Source organism: Balaenoptera borealis (genome assembly GCF_965194805.1).
Source record: "Balaenoptera borealis genome assembly, chromosome: 18".
Taxonomy (NCBI): domain Eukaryota; kingdom Metazoa; phylum Chordata; class Mammalia; order Artiodactyla; family Balaenopteridae; genus Balaenoptera; species Balaenoptera borealis.
In genome coordinates this window covers 74,943,813-74,962,564 of record NC_138877.1, presented here as the reverse complement: position 1 = coordinate 74,962,564, position 18,752 = coordinate 74,943,813, and the positions used below count along the sequence as shown (strand labels likewise).

General features: G+C 41.4%; 1 protein-coding gene across 2 annotated transcripts in view; it reads left to right on the top strand.

Moving 5' to 3' along the window:
- NALF1 (NALCN channel auxiliary factor 1) overlaps nucleotides 1-18,752 on the top strand; it is a 592,162-nt gene that overhangs the window by 560,887 nt on the left and 12,523 nt on the right. The gene's annotated exons all lie outside the window — the stretch shown is intronic.

Here is an 18,752-nt window from a genome sequence, read left to right as displayed (position 1 = left end):
CTTGACTTAAGGGTCAATGAGGTGTCCGTGATTTTAGGACTTCTGAGAAACTTCTGGAATTTTATGGAAAGGTTGTATTCTTGTTCATTCTCATGCATGTAGCTTTTTTCCTAGAGAAGGTCAGCAGCTTCAGTAGATTCTCAGAGCAGAAAAGAACCTCAGGTGAAAGGAGAGGCATCTGTCTTTATCTCCTCCTGCTTCCTGTCTCTTGTCTGTATGTTTGAATCTGAAATACAGGATTGAATGTTCATCGCCTTCCCTATACACTTTCAAGGCCATCAGAAAGCTAAACATGGAAATTAATCTCTTTTCGCACATGTGCAGAAAGTCTGTCTTATAATTGCCTTTGAGTCTTTCAAAGTCAGATTTTTTCATCTACATCATTCAGGAAAACAAACAGGAAAAGAGAGATTTGTCATTTGTCGGATCCAGGGGAAAATGCCACCAAAATTAGAAGCTTTCTGGGAGAATCTCATCACTGAATATTTGGGAATCTGACTCTTCTTTCCCCACTGTCAGCTGGGCCTATGTTCTTTTTCTTACTTCTCAAAAATGTGCAGAATAAATTAGGAAGGCATTTGGTCCCTGAGTGCTGTGAAAATTTTTGACAAAAAAATGGTACTAATTTTCAGATTGATCCTCTTTTCTAAGCTGTGACCCAGGCTTCCTGGAAGAATTCTTCTGTGTCTTGGTCACTAGCAGCCATCCTTTATCCACCTTGGGTCACAGAGGTCCCTTGAGTTTTGCTGCTGGACCTGAACAGGAGAGATTTCTGCAGGTGGGAATCGCTTGCTGTCATGTCACTACTGATGAGGGTCCCAGACACCAGGGCCCCCAGAACATTTCCTTCTGGGAAGAAGTGAGCTCCCGGGGCCACTGGTGAAACCCTGCCCAGGAGCCCAGTGGCCTCACATTTGTAGGGAAACTAGTAAGACTTTTACATATAAAACATTTGTTCCCAAACATTGTCACACAGTCTTTGAAGGTTCACATCTTACAGATAGACGTGAAGATCCAAAGAACTCACCTTTCAGGTAAACTTGGAGTAAATGTTGAGTCATCTCACACACCTTTTATGCATTTTGATTGAAGCGTCTTCTCTACTCAGAATGAGACTAAGTCTAGTCGAGAAATGGGAGTATTTTTCCTAGTTCCCCGGTTGGCTGCACATGACCTGAGGCCCACTGGGAAGCAGGCTCATAGCCACGTTTCAGCTCACACAGTACAGCACATCTGCTGGACTCCCCCCTCAATGAAATGAGTAAATGACAATCACTAAACCCAATTTCACTAAAAGGAATTCACCAAGTAGGTTGGGCTTCACCTTGCCTCCAGTAATTCCTCTTTTTTAAAAAACTAATAAATGGTTTTATTGCCATTCTATATGCTGAAAAATATAATCATTTATCATCAAGAGTTGAAGGAATAGACGGAGGTTCCTTCAGATTCCTTTAATAATGGTCTCCCTACTAATGGAAATACATCCAATTCAGAAGCTTCCAGAAGGAAAGAGATGCCCTCTAAAAATCAATCTCAGAAAAGTACTCAGTGAGCACGTGACTGCAAAAGGCTCGCTGGCAGATGCTGTCCAAGTGAGGGTCAGTTTTGTTCAAGGTGCTTCTCCATGGTGACAAACCAGTGGTGTGATTACGGCTTTTTCTCCTAGCGTCGTCTGCATCATCCAGTCTTTTAGAGACTGGGATTACAGGACTCCAGCTCCTCCTGTCATCTGGGCTTTTATTAGGAATATACTGATGTTTAGAACTCCTGTCATCCGTCGACAAAAGTACATCTCAGTCCTTGGGATCAGGGAACCGGTCAGAGGGTTCAGAACAGACAAAATTCCTTTAAATAATCAGGAGCTATTTAAAATTTTGGTAAGTTATTAGATGCAACCTTATTGCATCATTTCTTTATGAGGCTTATATTACTTACCCATGTCCTACATGGGAGTGTTTTACGTGCCTATATTTTGGTCATCTGCTGCTATGATCCTTAGCAAGCCGGTAGCTTGTTTTTAAAAAATGAAATATCTGAGAATGCATGTCCATGACTGTACAATGTCTTTGACTGAGGCTGTTACTGAAGGTGAAGGACAGATGTTCTAACCACAAAACTAGGGAGAGAATAGCCTCCTCCTGTTGTTAAGTTCTGCTTCTGTTTTAGGTGATGAAGGAAGGACACTTCGCCTGAGCTCTCTCTTGGTTTTTCTGTTAGAGGATAAAACTGACGCGTCGCTGAAGGGGTGTTTGAGAAATTAATTAGGGAGAAATTCCAAGGTGCTGTCAGGGTGAAGCCCGTCATTGGATGTCAGGCTTTATTGAGTTAAAACTTTTCAAGGTGGGTTCTGTTCTCAAGCTGGGTTCACACAATACTCTGCTATTTTAGAAACTGTTTCTTCGTCTTCAAAGTGACGGGGTGGAGTCGTTCGTGGGTTCTAGGCTGTCAACCCATCATCGTGATAATTACGCGGGTTTCCCCCCTGCACACTCCCTCGCATTCTTCTAGAATCCCCTCGAGAAATCCTTGATTGCTTACCTGGAATGGTGAGCCAACACTAACAACACAGAAGTAGCAGAGCATCTCAGGCTGCGGGTGCTATGGTAACGTACATTACGAAAATTGCCACTTGATTGATGGATAAGAGAGACCCTACATGATTTGCTGCTGTATTTTTTCATAGGTGAATTATTGAAAGAAAAAAAAAAAGTAAAAGTAGATCTGCTGGGGGTTACTGACAATGGAGATAAAACATTTTGAGAATTCTGTGTAGATTCTGCATTTCATTTTTTAGCTGTGACAAGGATGAGGTTATATTTCCGCCTCCTGGGAAAACACGGCGGGCTGTTGCTCGTTAGGGTGACAGGTCTGATAATGAAGTGATGGAGGACGGGCGCCCCCTGGTGGCGCGGCTCTGCGTCTGCAGGGGACCTAAAGCGGTTTATTTCCCGCAGGCAAGGAAAGTCGTTATTAATAATCCTTTGAGAGAAAAAGATGGGGGAAAATACTTGGATATGCATATTGATCGAGTCAGAAAGGAATTTTTTAATGTTGCGTGTCATTCACAGGAGAGAGTTGACAACTGTGAAAAAACATTCCCTAAATTGTATTCTGACACGTCTGGGGGGTTGATGAAGATTTTTAGAAAGATTACGTAAAAGATTTTCTCACCAAAGTAGTATTTCAGTAGAAAAATCTGTTCCCTATAGATTTTAATTTGGAGGTCTATGATATCTTTAATCTCCGTACCTTCTCTAGTGTGTGAATACGTTTGATTATTTTCTAAAACTCAAGGGTCTTTTTTTTCTGAAAAAGGAATAATGAAATACCAGCTAGTTATAGCACCATGTGATGTCATACAAAGTCTTTATATATATATAACATATATATATATAAATCTACAAAATATATAGATACAGAATCTTCATATAGATACAAAATCTTTATATAAATATATATGTATATATATAAATTTAGACCAAAAGAGAAATGTGAAGGAAGATAGTATGATCAGAATAAATAATAAATATGAAAATAAGTTATTTTTAAGCACTTCAGTAGCATGTAGTAACTTCATGTGTTTGGGACATCGTCCTCCATTAAAACACTGCACTCTTGGAGGCTTATTAAATTCATGTAGTTAGACCTGCATTCAGGTCCTCGTACTTAAGATCATCTTCTCCGACGTCCACCTCCGTGTGCTTCCCCAACAGTTCAAGTTGGCCTTGAGCGAGGGGACTAATGCAGGGAAAGAGCCCCGGAGTAGAAATGAGGTTGGTGGATTCTGCCCATAGCTATGAATTTTGGAAAGCCGTACCCGCTGGGTTTCCGTTTCCTCATCTCTGCAAGTGGCTGATGGGTCTGGGTCTCCGGCACACTCAGCCCTCCTGGGTGTTGAGGGCAGAGTCTGAGTCAGACGGGCGCCCCTTGGTCCAGGCAGAGTCTGAGTCAGACGGGAGCCCCTTGGTCCAGGCAGAACCTGAGTCAGATGGACGCCCCTTGGTCCAGAATGAGGGCAAAGCACCCCAGCTCCAGACAATGAAGAGTCCATCCTTGTCTGTGTTGATGGAGGCTGGCATCTCGCTCCAGGTCCCCCTGCATGACCCTCGCTGGAGAGCCAGGAAGGACTGGTGATAAACTCATCTACCTCCAGGTGTGCTGATAAAACTGACCATACCCTCCCAAGCCTGCACACCTAGACAAACCTTGGAGAAGTTCTAACATAGTCCACGTTGTACTCTGCATTTTCTCTCTCTACCTTCCCTGATCTAAGAGGAGAAATGAAAGGGATTAGACCAGGGAGAGTTGAGGAAACCATGCCTGGAGCTTTTGCATGGCGTGGAGTTGAATCAGCCCCGAGGTGTGTCCAGTCTCTACGACAGGGAGCCCCAAGCTTGCTGCTTCTGGAGCCAGGAAGGGCGGAGCCTGCAGCCACTTCCTGGCCTGTTCCCAGGTAAGTGGGCACCGCAGGTGCACTGAGCAGAAAGCTGTCCTCCTTGATGCCACCTGGAGAGGATCCTAGTGACATCATCTCACAATTGCCTGGTAATCTGTAGCAGCAGCGTAACTTACTGGCCTGGCCGGTATGTCTTGACCTCTGAACTCCCTAGGATGGACGACTATCCTTTACTGAAGCCAGAACTATTGAATGCTGCTCCGACAGGACCAGGGCAGGGCATCTTGGGCAATGAGTTGGTTGGTCTGTGCTCAGATGGAGGTTGAATGAAAACATTTAGAGAGCTTCCCTAGAGCAAGGAGGAGGGTGAAATACACATCGTTCTGCAGAGATTCACATCATCCCCAGAAAGCTTCGTGACTGACAAGACTCAGAGCTGTTTATGACTGACATGGCAGCAGAGTAGTAAGATAAAGGAAGAATTTCAGTTCTGGAATTCAGTTTTGGAAGGGTAACTCTGCACAAAGAGGGATCTCCTAGAACAGGCGAAGCCTTATTCAGCGAAGGCGTTTACTAACTTCATCTGCAGTTAAACATCTCTGCAATCAAGCCTCTCTGTGAAGTGTTTATCCCCACCCTGTAGCTGTTCTGGGTACCGAACTGCTTTGGACATTGCAGTGATCTCACGTGATTATAGATTCAGTCAATTGGAGAACAAGCCTGAATTATAGACGTCATCTAGTCTGATGTTGCTTTTATATAGGATTAAAGAGAGCTGACCCCCTGCAACCTATTATTGCAGAAACCAGGATAGACCCACATTTCCTGGCTATATATTAGTCCAGTGTCTGTATCACTGCTGGAGCGGGAAGTGGCCATTCGGTCCGTCCTGAAATTAACCTGTAAGCAAATGTCTCCTTTCTGCTGTCCAGCTGGAGAAGGTCCCCCCGTAGGGAAAGAGAAGGTGGGGACACAGATTGTGGTGTGTGCAATGCCGTTTCCAGTAGTTCAACACACACGTCCTGATTTCACAACATCACATATTATGTTAAAAATAAACATCACACATATTTTCTACCTGGGCCATTCTTTCTGCTTAAAGAAAGGAGAAGTGTCTGGCACAGTTCTCTGGAAGATTTTGTGCTTAGATAGCTGGCTTTTTCAGTCAGATGAGTGAGCAAGTTTTTTAGACTGCACACATGCAAACCTACAAATATATTACTATGAAGGGTAAAGACAAGGACTCAAGGTCTCTAAAACGTTTGCCTAAATAATTGTGCATCTAAATGACCTTCTGCATTGTGTTCAGTAGGTTTGAGTCCCATAAGGAAATAATGCATTCGATACATTTTAAAAATGGAAAGTGAACCAATTTGTCTCAATTTTGAAATCTTGTCTTTTTGGTGGTTCGGCTTGACTTTACCAGATGAGATGATTATTGTTAGTCGTAATTTCTAATGTATCAGATCATTATAATGTTTACTCTTTGGGTTCAATGTGAAGTTGTCTTCAAATTAGTAAGATGTAGGAGGTCAGTTTTTATATCCGTGACGCAGTCATTGTTCAAAATAATTTTTTAAATTTTCTCTGGAAATAATTTTCATATCCTGAAGCATTCTCTTCCTGCTTTGGGAGATTTATCTGAACATGTATGTTGTTTATGGCTGTATGCCCGGTGCCCAGAAAGGTGTTTGACACAGTTTGTGCTCAATAAACAAATTTGGAATGAATTAATTAATGGGGAACGATCTGTGGTGGGCCCTGTTATGAGGAAGAAGGGGCCATCCAAGGTGGGGAGAAGCCCAAGGAAGCCAGGGGGTGAAGGTTGTACCCTGCAGGGCCACCAGCTGCCTCCTGCCTGCCTCCGTCTGCCGGCGTTATTCTGACGATTCCAGAAAGGGGGCTGACAGGTGGATGCACTTTAACAACATGTCCCCCTGTTGGAGTCAGAGAGAATATCAGTATCTCCTTTGAAAGCCATTTTGTCCCTCACGTTCCATCCTCCTGTCACAGGCAAGATAAAGACTCAGGTGGAATGCTGTTCAGTCCTCATCATGCACGTTGCTTACTCACCTGGGATGCTAGGACTTTAAGCCTGATGAACGACGTGACACCTCACTTATGGAATTTACATTTTAAGTGGGCCCCCCAAACTGAGCGTCAAGGTTAAATTGCCCCCTGCCCCCCAATTCAAGTCCTAACCCGCAGTATCTCAGAATGTGACCGTATATGAAAATAGGGTCTTTATGGAGGTAATCAGGTTAAAGTGAGGTCATCAGGATGGGCCCTAATCCAGTGCAGACCATCTGCTAGGGTTGCCGTGTAACAAGATGCCACAGACAGGGTGGTTTAAACAACAGAAATGTATTATCCCACAGTCCTGGAGGCCAGAAGTCCAAGGTCAAGGTGTTGGCAGGTTTCGTTTCTCCAAAGGCCTCTCTCCTTGGGCCACCATCTTACTGTGTCTTCACAAGGTCTTCCCTTTGTGTGTGCACCCAGGGGTCTTCCTGGGTGTCCAAATTTCCTCTTTTCATAAGGAATCTCATTGAATTAGGGGTCACTCTAAAGACCTCATTTTAACTCTGTCATCTCTTTAAAGGTCCCATCTCCAAATACGTTCACATTGAGGTGCAGGAAGTTAGGGCTCTAACATCTCAATTCATCTCACAGAAGTGTACTTATAACAAGGGGACATTCGTACCCACAAACATACCCGCAGGGAACACAATGGGGAGAAACACAGGGAGAATTCCATCACCTACACCCCTGCCCACGCTCTGACCTCAGACTGTCGTCCTCCAAAACTGTGAGACCATAAAGTACTGTTTTTAAGCTGCCCAGTCTGTGGGACTTTGTTAGGGCGGCTCTGAGCTCTGCCTGGCAATTTTGGAATAGAACAGATACATTCAGTATTGTTTGTTCAAGAAGAGAATAATGTCTAACCCTTCTATGAAGACAGATTTTGCGTACTTCAAAAGTTCTAGAGGATTAGAGGGGAGGAAGCAATAAAAAGGAATTATAAAGGCACAGAGAGAACTCAGCCAAGAGGAGTTAGAGGATAATAATTATGCAGAGAGAGTAATGATGAAGAAGAAAGAGTATTAACCAGAACGGATCGGTTTTAATTGTAAAATAAAATGATTTTCATGAATTTCACAAATCTCCTTTTGAAGGAATTTAGAACCACATTCTCTTTGCAAAGCTGTTGTGTGTACTGTGTCCACCCTTTCATGGCTTCATGATTAGAAGATTTGAAACCTGAATCTGCAAACTTTTCATGTCATGAAATTGCAGTTAGTGAATTTTTCTTTTGGAAAATCTAATCACTCTACACTTTGTGCTCAACATTGCTGTAAACCTAAATCTGCTCTAAAAAATAAATCCTAATGAAAAGCGGGGTGGGGGGAGAACCTAGCTAAATAAACTTTCCACCTCGAGATAAATTGTCTTCCATTTGGGATGTGTTTGTTCGCATCATTTCCAGCCTACTCTTGTCAGAAGGAAATGCAGACTCATGATTTTATATAATTTTATATAATTTTATATAATTTTATATAACAGTTTCATGAGATTTGTGGACAGCTTTCAAATTCCAAATCTTAATCCTTACAAGAAGACTGGTTTATATCCCTGTTCGCTTCTATTATTCTTTCCACAAAGAGATAAAATTTAAATGCATGGAGCATCAGGAAAAGCATGAAGTGTATTAAAAATCACGAGCTCCATCAATTAGCACAAAAGAAGCAAACGTGAACGTGTAATTAGGGAAACGCCATATGTAAAGTCACGGCGGTTTAGAGCTGAAAGGACATGAGCTGTTGTCCAGCTCTTGAGGCTGGGTTTCCCGTTGGCTCTGTGCACGGTTGGGTCTGGACCGTAAAGAGGATTGAGGTCGGGACTGTTAGTGGATTCAGTGATCACCTAGAAAAGTCTGCACAAGTGAGGAAGCAGGCACGGGCTTTCCTCAGTCATATTCATCCCACATGATAGCTCAGTGGTTAAATCCAGCAGAAAAGAAAACTGAAGAATAGAGATGCCAAGTCTCTTCCCCGAGTTCACACTGAAGCCATCAGTAGAAGCCAAGGCATCTGGCTCCCTGACTTGGCACGGTTCACTGCTCTTCTGTTTTCTCCCTTTTCACCAGAATTTATTTTGCAACTGGAGTAGCCAACCTTCTCTCCGTCGTGATCTTCTCATTACAAGCTTGACTCCAGAGGGTCATAAGCTCTTCCTACTTTTATTGTAAAACGCTTGCTATGCTAGAGAGAAATGTCTGAGGAGAAATGTGGTAGATGTATAGGAAATTATATTCTCTCCTCCACATTTTACTTCCTAAGAAGTGTGTTCTGTTCCGCCCTAAGTATTTTCTCTTGCATTTTCACTCATTCAACATAAATTTGCACAAGACTCATTGCATCAGTTTTCTGTTGCTGCCTTAACAAAGTGCCACAAACTTAGTGGCTCAAAACAGCACAGATATGTTATCTCACAGTTCTGTAGGTCAGAAGTTGGATCTCACTGGGCTGAAATCGAAGTTTCTCCTGGAACCTCTAGGAGAAGACCTGGTTCCTGATTATTCAGACCGTTGGCAGAATTCAGCTCCTCACTATTGTAGGACCAAGGTCCCTGTTCCCTTGCTGGCCGTCCACCAAGGAGAGTGCCCAGCCTCTTGAGGCCACCCACGTTCCTTGGCTTGTGGTCCTACTGCCCCAAGTTCAAAGTCAGCAGTGGAGAAGCAAGTTATTCACACGTCACATCTCTCTTACCCGCTGGACTCAACCTCTCTCCCTTTTTAAGATCTCGTGTGATGAGATTAGTCTCACTTGGTAAACTTCCTATTTTGTCAACTGATTAGCAACCTTAATTCCCTCTGCATCCTCAATTCCTTTTTGCCACATTACAAGATATTCATAGGTTCTGGGGATTAGGATGTAACATCTTCTGGGGGGGGGGGCATCATTTTGCCCTCCTGCATCTATCATGTACCAGCTATTGGGCTAGATGCTGGTGATAGAAAGAGGATTAATAGATGTGGTTCATAACCTGAGAAACACAAGTTTATCTGCGGAAGTAAACAAATTGAATAAATACTAGACTGGAGGTGTTGCCTGTAATGTATTAACAAAATATCAAAGAGGAAGGGAACCATTCACTTATCTCTATAACTTCTCTGAGATGTAAGTATAGAGAGTGTAATTATCACAGATTTACAGATGTGCAAAGGGAATACAGAGAAACTATGTTTTCCCAGGTTTAAGCAGATGATTTCCCAAACAAGGGTAAGATCCATGATGAAGATTTCATCCCTAGCTTCCAGGCTACCTTACTGTGTATGTATGTCACTGTCATTGTTATAACCACTCCCAGCATTATTACTGTCTACTAATTATGAGCACTTAGCATAAGACATTCAGCCAAGCACCTAAGATCCACCGTCTCATTAAAGCTTCACAGTGTCTCCATGAGGAGAGTATGTGTGTCGGTAAGGCGTCCTGCAAGTGCAGAAACCCCACTGGAACTGACTGAAGCAAAGAGGGAATTCATCGTCCAGAAATAAACAGGGAAGATGTTGTTCATTAGATAGATAGATAGATAGGTGGTAGAAATATGCTGACATAAAGAGATATACTGAAGCATAGAGATACAGGAGAGATTCCATGTAGAGAATAACTCTCTCGAGCTCTGTCAAAGCTCCAAGTCGAGCTTTGGCTCCCCGACCCCACCTCTGAGCTCTGTTTTTCTCTTTGTTAGTTGATTTCACCAGCAGCTACAGATTTATAACCTCTCAGTTTGGGAACCGCAGCAGGAAGAGATCACCGCATTCCCATAATTTTTGCTGAAGTCCAGCCTTGGAGTCCAGTCGTGTGGCTCAAGTCACGTGTCCACACTTGAGCAATCCCTGTAGCCAGGGAGATGGAACGTCCAGGTCAATAAGGCAAGTCCCAGGCCTCCTGCATGTGGGAGGGGCTGGCCCAGCCTCACCTGCACCACATCCGTGGAGTGCAGGAAGCCTTTTCCCCAAAATAAAATCTGGGTGCTGTTCCCAGAGGGGTCACGGATGTTCCCTGAACTAAACAACAGCTGCCCACCGCATAGATGCCCCCTCACCAAAGAGACCAAGGAAGCCTGCGTGCCTTTCCCAGCCAGCCTCTGCTGGTTAAGTGCCCAGGGAGGGCCGGGATAGCCTCATCAGAAACGCTGGGCTTACTGTTCCTGTAGTGCCAATAGATTAGAGAAAAGATGGCGTCTCTTTGAAAATCTAAGCATTTTCATCAAATATCTTAAAAACTCACAACAACCTTTCTGTAAAGTAATATCTGTTATTATATTTATACTAGAAAATGCATGCTTAATTATTTGAAAACATTCAGTAAGTGTCAGGACTTCCCTGGTGGTCCAGTGGTAAAGAATCCGCCTGCCAGTACAGGGGACGTGGGTTGGATTCCTGGTCGGGGAACTAAGATCCCACATGCCTTGGGACAACTAAGGCCGCGCACCACAACTACTGAGCCCATGTGCCCTGAAGCCCGCACGCCACAGCTAGAGAGAAGCCTGCAAGCCACAGCAAAGAGCCCGTGCCACAACGAAAGATCCCGCATGCCTCAACTAAGACTCCAAAAGAAAAAAAAAAAAAACATTTAGTAAGTGTCCATCAGCAAAAAGAATATGATAAGAAAATCCATCATCTACCACCAATAGGAAAACAACATTTTATACCATGAATAGTTTGAATGATTAAATATGCTTCTATAGCATAATTTTTTTTTTTTTTTATAAAGAGTAGGCATCTGGTTATTCCATCCATTCTGCCCATCTTTTTTTTTTTTTTTAATTTTTATTTATTTATTTATTTTTGGCTGTGTTGGGTCTTCGTTTCTGTGCGAGGGCTTTCTCCAGTTGCGGCGAGTGGGGGCCACTCTTCATCGTGGTGCGCGGGCCTCTCACTATCGCGACCTCTCCCGTTGCGGAGCACAGGATCCAGATGCGCAGGCCCAGTAGTTGTGGCTCACGGGCTTAGTTGCTCCGCGGCATGTGGGATCTTCCCAGACCAAGGCTCGAACCCATATCCCCTGCACTGGGAGGCAGAGTCTTTTTTTTTTTTTTTTTCACACACACACACTGTATTTTATTTTTACAAGAGATAAATAGACTGACACCAAGCATTGTACATGGATGACCACAACAAAAGCAACAATGATTGCAATTACCAAACATGAAACACACTCATACTATGTCATAATATTGACATTCAGTCCAGTAATCCTCCACTGGGGGAGGCAGATTCTTAACCACTGCGCCACCAGGGAAGCCCCTATAGCATAATTTAATGTTTGCATGATAATACAGTATATGATTATGATGTAAATTACTTGAGTGTTTTACTAATTACCGGACTTCTTTTCATGTTCATTTTTTTGCTATGTAAAAAAAAAAAAAAAAAAAAAATTCTACTAAGAACATATATGCATACTTATTTCCATACATTTCTTTTTTTTTTAATTTTATTGAAGTAGAGTCGATTTATAATGTTGTGTTTAATTTCTGCTGTACAGCAAAGTGACTCAGTTATACATATATATTTTTTTCATTTTCTTTTCCATTATGGTTTATCACAGGATGTTGGATATAGTTCCCTGTATGATACGTAGGACCTTGTTGTTTATCCATCCTATATATAATTGTTTGCATCTGCTAATCCTAAACTCCCAATCCATCCCTCCCTCCCCCCTCCCCCTTGGCAACCACAAGTCTGATCTCTGTGAGTCTGGTTTTGTTTTGTAGATAGGTTCATTTGTGTCATATTTTAGATTTCACATATAAGTGCTATCATATGGTATTTGTCTTTCTCTTTCTGACTTATTTCACTTAGTATGATAACCTCTGGGTCCATCCATTGTGCTGCAGTATTTCCATACACTTCTGATTCATTTCCCTAAACTCATTGAATTGGACTTGGCAGGTAAAAGCGCATGCAAAACTTTAGGCCTTTGATATTTATTGCCGAAAACTCAGAAAGTTTTAACGACATAGATTCTTGCCAGCGGTGTATTATACTTCTCATTTCTCATTCCTTTGTGGACATACGTATTATAATGAGTAAGCAAAATATTACACATCCTTGTTGTTTCAAGTCACTAAATACTAGTATTTGAACTTTTTTACATTGGTCTTTTTTCTCTTTTATATCACCTCCTAATGTCTAATTCTTAATTTAATATATAATCTTTTTTCTTTCTTCCTTTTTTTCTCTCTCCCTTTCTTCCTTCCTTCCTTCCTTTCTTTCTTTCTTTCTTTCTTTCTTTCTTTCTTTCTTTCTTTCTTTCTTTCTTTCTTTTTTCTTTCTTTCTGTCATCACATGTGCACATTTTCCTTTTCTTGCATCTTTGTTTTCTTGTAGGAAACAAGGGGCCCAAGGAGCCTGGCTTCTCAGAATATTCATTTGTGCTGTCTTGCCTCTGAGAGATACATACTTCAAAACCTCATTTTTGTTATTCTTCATATTTTCTCAGTTTCTCATTCTAATCTTTTCTCATCTTAATATTTTCTCATTTTACTATATATGTATGTGTCTTTCTCTATATATTTTAAAAGTGTAATCAGCAGAAAACCAGTAGATATCAAAACTATTGAACGAATATATGCTTTTGTTATTATAAAAGAACAGATGTTCTCTGTCTCTCAAGTAAGAGTCATAAGTGAGTGTTAAATCCTATTATTTCCCCCGCCCCAAAAAGAATAATTATATCTCTTTTACTTTAAACTTCTTTGTCAACTCACATCTGACAAATAAAGATAGTTAATCATTCTAGTTAATATTCTTTTTGTTAAGTTTAATGTCAACTCTAACATATTGAGACAATTTTCTTGTCTATAAATGATTCTAGAATATTGGCTTTTCCTTAGAGTCGGAGTACTACCAAGTTAAGTTTTGGCATTATCTTTGAGTAAAAATATTTTGATGAAAATCACAACTACTTTTGTTCACATTTAATGTTTCAAAAACTGGTGATCAAATTAGGAAAATAATTTTCCCCTAACTCATTTTAAAAAAGCATATTTTTGAAGTCCGGGTCTATTTATGAGGTGTTTTCATGCCTTGAAGCCATTAATGTGTGTCTGTGTAGGCAGGACACAGACATTGGGATAGCTTTGTATGTATTCTGTGATTACACAGAAAGTCTGTTTTTCTCTTTAGAAAGAAAAGCAGGAAATGTTGTTTGTACTCTAAATACATTCATGGATGGATCAAAGCATTAGCAAAACTGTCTCTTCAATTACAAGTCATGGTTTGAGATTCTGCAGCCACAGACTTATTTACGTAGTTTCCTGTTTTTAAGGATATTTCCTTTGCAGAGTCATAGTTACTAAAGATTGCCAAATTAAAAAAAGACTGGGTAATCTACAAAAACATGACACTGATTTACAGTATGTGATCCTCACCGTGTCACTTCACAGAGAAAAATAACACAAATAAATAGAAATAGAACACAATAGGTAATGTTCTTAACGAGGACCATACAATTTTCTTCTTGGGTAACAATGCTGAACTAGCTAGCACTCAACATGAAGCCACGGAAACATCCGTGAGAGATCCAGTTTTTCACATCCTCCTGTAATGTAGATTCATATGACACACTTCAACGCATTTCTCTGAATCCTTGAAATTCACCTCATGAAATCCCATAAACACTCTTCCCATCTATGAGGGGAGCCCAAGTGGAAAAATGAAAGCACTTAGCAACCATGGCTGGTTCACAGGAATGGAAGAGGAGTCAAGATTCTTATTCCTTCCTCAAGTGACTTTTACTAGTTGCACTTGGTACAAGTCCCTGATACTTGGGAACTTATCAGAATAGGAAGAGGAACATGAGTCTTTCTGTCCCACCAGCACCCCCTGCCTTGAGCCCTACAATGTTCTCATGGTTTGTACAGATGCTAACAGCTGCACTCCTCTGGGAACTGATATGGTTTTCCTCCATGCCATCCTATAAAGTCTACATCAAGGCCACCCTAAAAGGCATCATCAGGAATGGAGTGGAAAATTAAATGATATATTTGGTGAGCAAATATTTTCTTCATCCATGAATTTTTTTTCTTCCCTATTTTCTTAGAATAAATTTTTCATAACTAAAAATATCACTGTAACCATTTTAGGAGAGATAACCATGAAAATGTGATATTTAACATCATGTGTTAGTTCTGTTGAGACTGTATTCTCTCTGACTGCAGAAGACAGTCTTTGTTCTTTTAGTACAATCCTAGAAAAATTTAGGACCCATCGTTGAGGAAATTATCTGCTTAGCTTCTAGACATTTTGAATGCCTAATTTATCCCTCAATTTAGCTTATGGTCTTAAGAAATGACTGAATTCTTTGTAGAACTTCTTTGCCATTTTATTGTGGGCCTTTGATTTTAATTTCATTGCGTATGGTTTTCCATTTTTAAAACAATCTCTATTCTATCTAATGTGCACTTAGCTTTCTATTCTGAATGACCTTTACATAGGCAGGTACTTGTGTGGCCCATTCTTGAGAGTCTGTATCACTTTTCTTCCTGATACGTGTACTTATATTTTACTATTGTGTTATATCCATGTGCTAATATATTCAACGCATTAACACAGTCTTTTACAACTCAGAGTATTACTTCATGATCCCTTGGTTCCTTCCCCTCATTAAACAAATATTTATTGTTCTCTGGGACATAAGCAGAATGCTAGGTGTTTAGAGGAAAGATGGAGTAGTTAGATTTCAGTGTGATGTTAGCCTGAAAATTCATCATATGGATCTGATACATTTGCCACCACTCTGCTCAAAAAAAAAAAAAAAAAAAAAAAACTAATCTATTTCAAATGTATACCTTAATTACTTAAAATTTGCCCTTGCTTAAAAAAGATACTATAAAGATTGTAAATATATAGATGCTCCTAAGTCATTCTTTCTGCAGATGGTCATATGATTTGGAAATTTGTTTCTAAATTTCTGAGACTGACTTCTCATTTTATATTGTTTTGCCAGCCCAATGATAAAATAATCCTAGAAAATTAGCAAAATCTCTACAGGTCACTTATGTTATTTTTACCTTTAAAAAAGTGGATACAATTTGGATACTAGTGCTAATTTTATATTTTTTGTAAGTTATTTCTAAATAAATCCTAGGTTATATGCGTGTGAAACCACTATTGCAGCAAATATAAAATGAAGGGCTGTTAAAGGTGAAATGCTAATTTCAAAAACTATTTTTTGCAACTCTCAGGATTTACATGATGGCAAAAAATGGTCCTGGTGATGAGTAAACCATTGCATTTAAGTGCGGGTGTGACTTCTGGTTCAAGGTGGCAAGCTGAAGCAGGCTTTTATTTCCCACCTGTCTCTAACTCTTATTGAAATTGAAGTAAAAACTACAAAATGGGATACATTCATAGAAGCTATAGAACCTAGAAAATGGGACACAGTGAAAACGGAGACTGTTTTAAAAAGTATACAGAGGACTTCCCTGGTGGCGCAGTGGTTGAGAATCCGCCTGCCAATGCAGGGGACACGGGTTCGAGCCCTGATCCAGGAAGACCCACATGCCGCAGAGCAGCTAAGCCCGTGCACCACAACTACTGAGCCTGCGCTCTAGAGCCCGCGAGCCACAACTACTGAGCCTGCGAGCCACAACTACTGAAGCCCACGTGCCTAGAGCCCATGCTCCACAACAAGAGAAGCCACCACAATGAGAAGCCCTGCAAGGAAGAGTAGCCCCCACTCGCCACAACTAGAGAAAGCCCGCGCGGCAACGAAGACCCAACGCAGCCAAAAATAATTTTTAAAAAATTTTTAAATAAACAATGTACAGAAGAGAAAAGGCAAATGCAGGACTCTAGAATGCAACCAGAATTGTGAGAGCCTTCAGAGCAGGCTCTGAAAAAAGACCACAGCAGACGTGGGAACCGTTCTTCCAATAGGACCCTTTGATGATCATGGGTTGTTTGGGGGACATAGAGAAAGCCGAACAAAAAGACCAGAAATTCTCTGATGGATTAAAGGCTCTGAGCAGATATCTGAGCCAACAGATCATCCCCATTCCTGTCTATGCAGTGTGGTGTCTGCCCACAAAATCCAGGGATCGACTTTCTAGACATTGAATGAGCTCCCTGGGTGGATGTGAGGAAGGCTTCTTAGTAATGCCTTTTGGGGGTGTTAGGAGGGGAGCTGCAATTCATCCATTTCATCTCCATTCACTCACCCTGAGGAGACTTCTGCCTCTTGGAGAGACTTGACAACTAAAGGTGACAAGAGAGTAAAACATTATATGGAAGGGCCGGGACAACCCCATATGAGGTTTTTTGGATAAAACAAAGCAAAAAGAGTATGAAGGTGGAAGTGGGGAAAGGAATTGATTATCAAAGCAATGCTAGAAGGAATTTCTCCAGAGTGGAAGAAAACCATGGTCAGATTGAAAGGGACCAGCAGAAGAAGCTATGAAGAAACCACGTGTAGACATATCTTCTTGAAATTTTCGAAAACAACAAATATATGAAATATCCGAAGAGATTTCATTGAGGATAACAAACCCAAGCCTTCAGTGAAATGAGAAGGATATTAACATCTGTGTCATAGCCAAGATTTTAGCCCCTATGATCTTCTTTCTTGATATGCCCATGAATATGGTACATTACGTGGCTCAAAGGACTTTGCACATGGAATTAAGACGGCTAATCAGCTGATCTTAAAATAGGGAGATTATCCTGGATTATCTAGGTCCACCCAATGTAATCACGGAATACAGAAGTATCAGCCAGAAAGATGAGGCAGAAGGAGAAATCACAGAAATGGAAGGTGTAGGAGGGACTCAACCCACTGTTGTTAGATTTCAAGATGGAGAAAAGGGCCGTGAGCCAGGGATGCAGGTGGTCTCTGGAGGCTGAGAGTCTCCAGTTGGCAGCCAGCAAGAAAGCAGGGAGCTCAGTGCTACAGCCACATGAAACTAAATTCTGCCAGACTCCTGACCCAGTTTGGATAATCAAGGCCAACACCTTGATTTCAGCCTGATAAAAAATTGTCACAGACATCATCGTGGCTTAAAATGGCATCCATGTATTACCTCACAGTTCTATAGGTTAGAGCCTGGGTTGGTTTTGACTTATGTCTCTACTTCACTTTGACACTAGTCATAACCAACCCAGGCTCTAACCTATACAACTGTGAGATAATATATGTATGCCATTTTAAGCCACTGTGATGTCTGTGACAATTTTTTATAAATAGAAAGTGAACGCAGATTTCGGTACGCAGAAGTGGAGTGTTGCTGTAACAAATACCTAGAAATGTGCAAGTGGCTTTGGAACCAGGCACTGGCCTAAGTTGGAAGACTTTTGAGGAGCATGATAGAAAAAGCCCAGATTGCCTTGAACAGGGTGTAGGAATATGGTCGTTAAAGCCTGCCAGTGGGGGCTCAGAAAGGAATGAGGAACATGTTCATGGAAATTGGAAACATCTTCAATGGTATCAGAAAGGTCAGCAGAATTGCGTCCTGCAGTTATCTGGAAAGCAGAGATGCTAAGTCATGAAGTTGGCTCTATGGCTGAGATTTCCAAGCAAATGTTTAAGGTGTGACCTGGCTTTTTCTTGCTACTCATAATAAAATGCATAAGGAGAGAGATACGCTGAGAGAAGAATTATTAAACGGTAGAATCCACTGAAATAGATTTGATGATTTGGGAAAATCTCAGTCTACCAAGATGGCAAAAGATAAAAAAAATTGTGGTCAGGAAAGCATACTCTAGAGAAAACCAAACAAAACTTCTGAGGGTATGGCTGTACAACCATTCTAAGACCTCACAAAGTTTGGAAGGTCAGAATATTAAGTTATACAAAAGGCTTTTGAAGAGATTAAGGGTGGGACTCATGGATTCCCCTCAGCCCTTTGAGCAGTAGCCAAAAGTAGAGGAGGGATTATCTAGGGAGGATTTGTGGGGGAGCTTCTTGTCTAACGGGGTAAACCCTTGTGACATAGATAGTAGTCTCACAAAGTAATGGAGAAGTTTATATTAGCAAAAACACTACCAGCTTGGACGGAAAGGGACAGAGACAGGATGAAGGGAAGGAAGGCTGTTGGACCCTCAAAATTCTACTGGCGGAAACTTGCTAGTGAAACTACTCAGCTGCACACAGATGCGACTTTTCATAAGAAAGGAAAGATGAGTTAGGGGACAGAGATGTGAGCCCAGAGGGTGGAGCTGAGAATCGCAGAGAAACATGAGCAGGCCTGGAAACTTGATGGAGTTTGTGCAGCTAGATTTCAAAGTTGATTTGGGTTGGCGACCCCCTTTTCCTTCCATCTTCTCCCTTTTTGGAGCAGAATGTCTGCA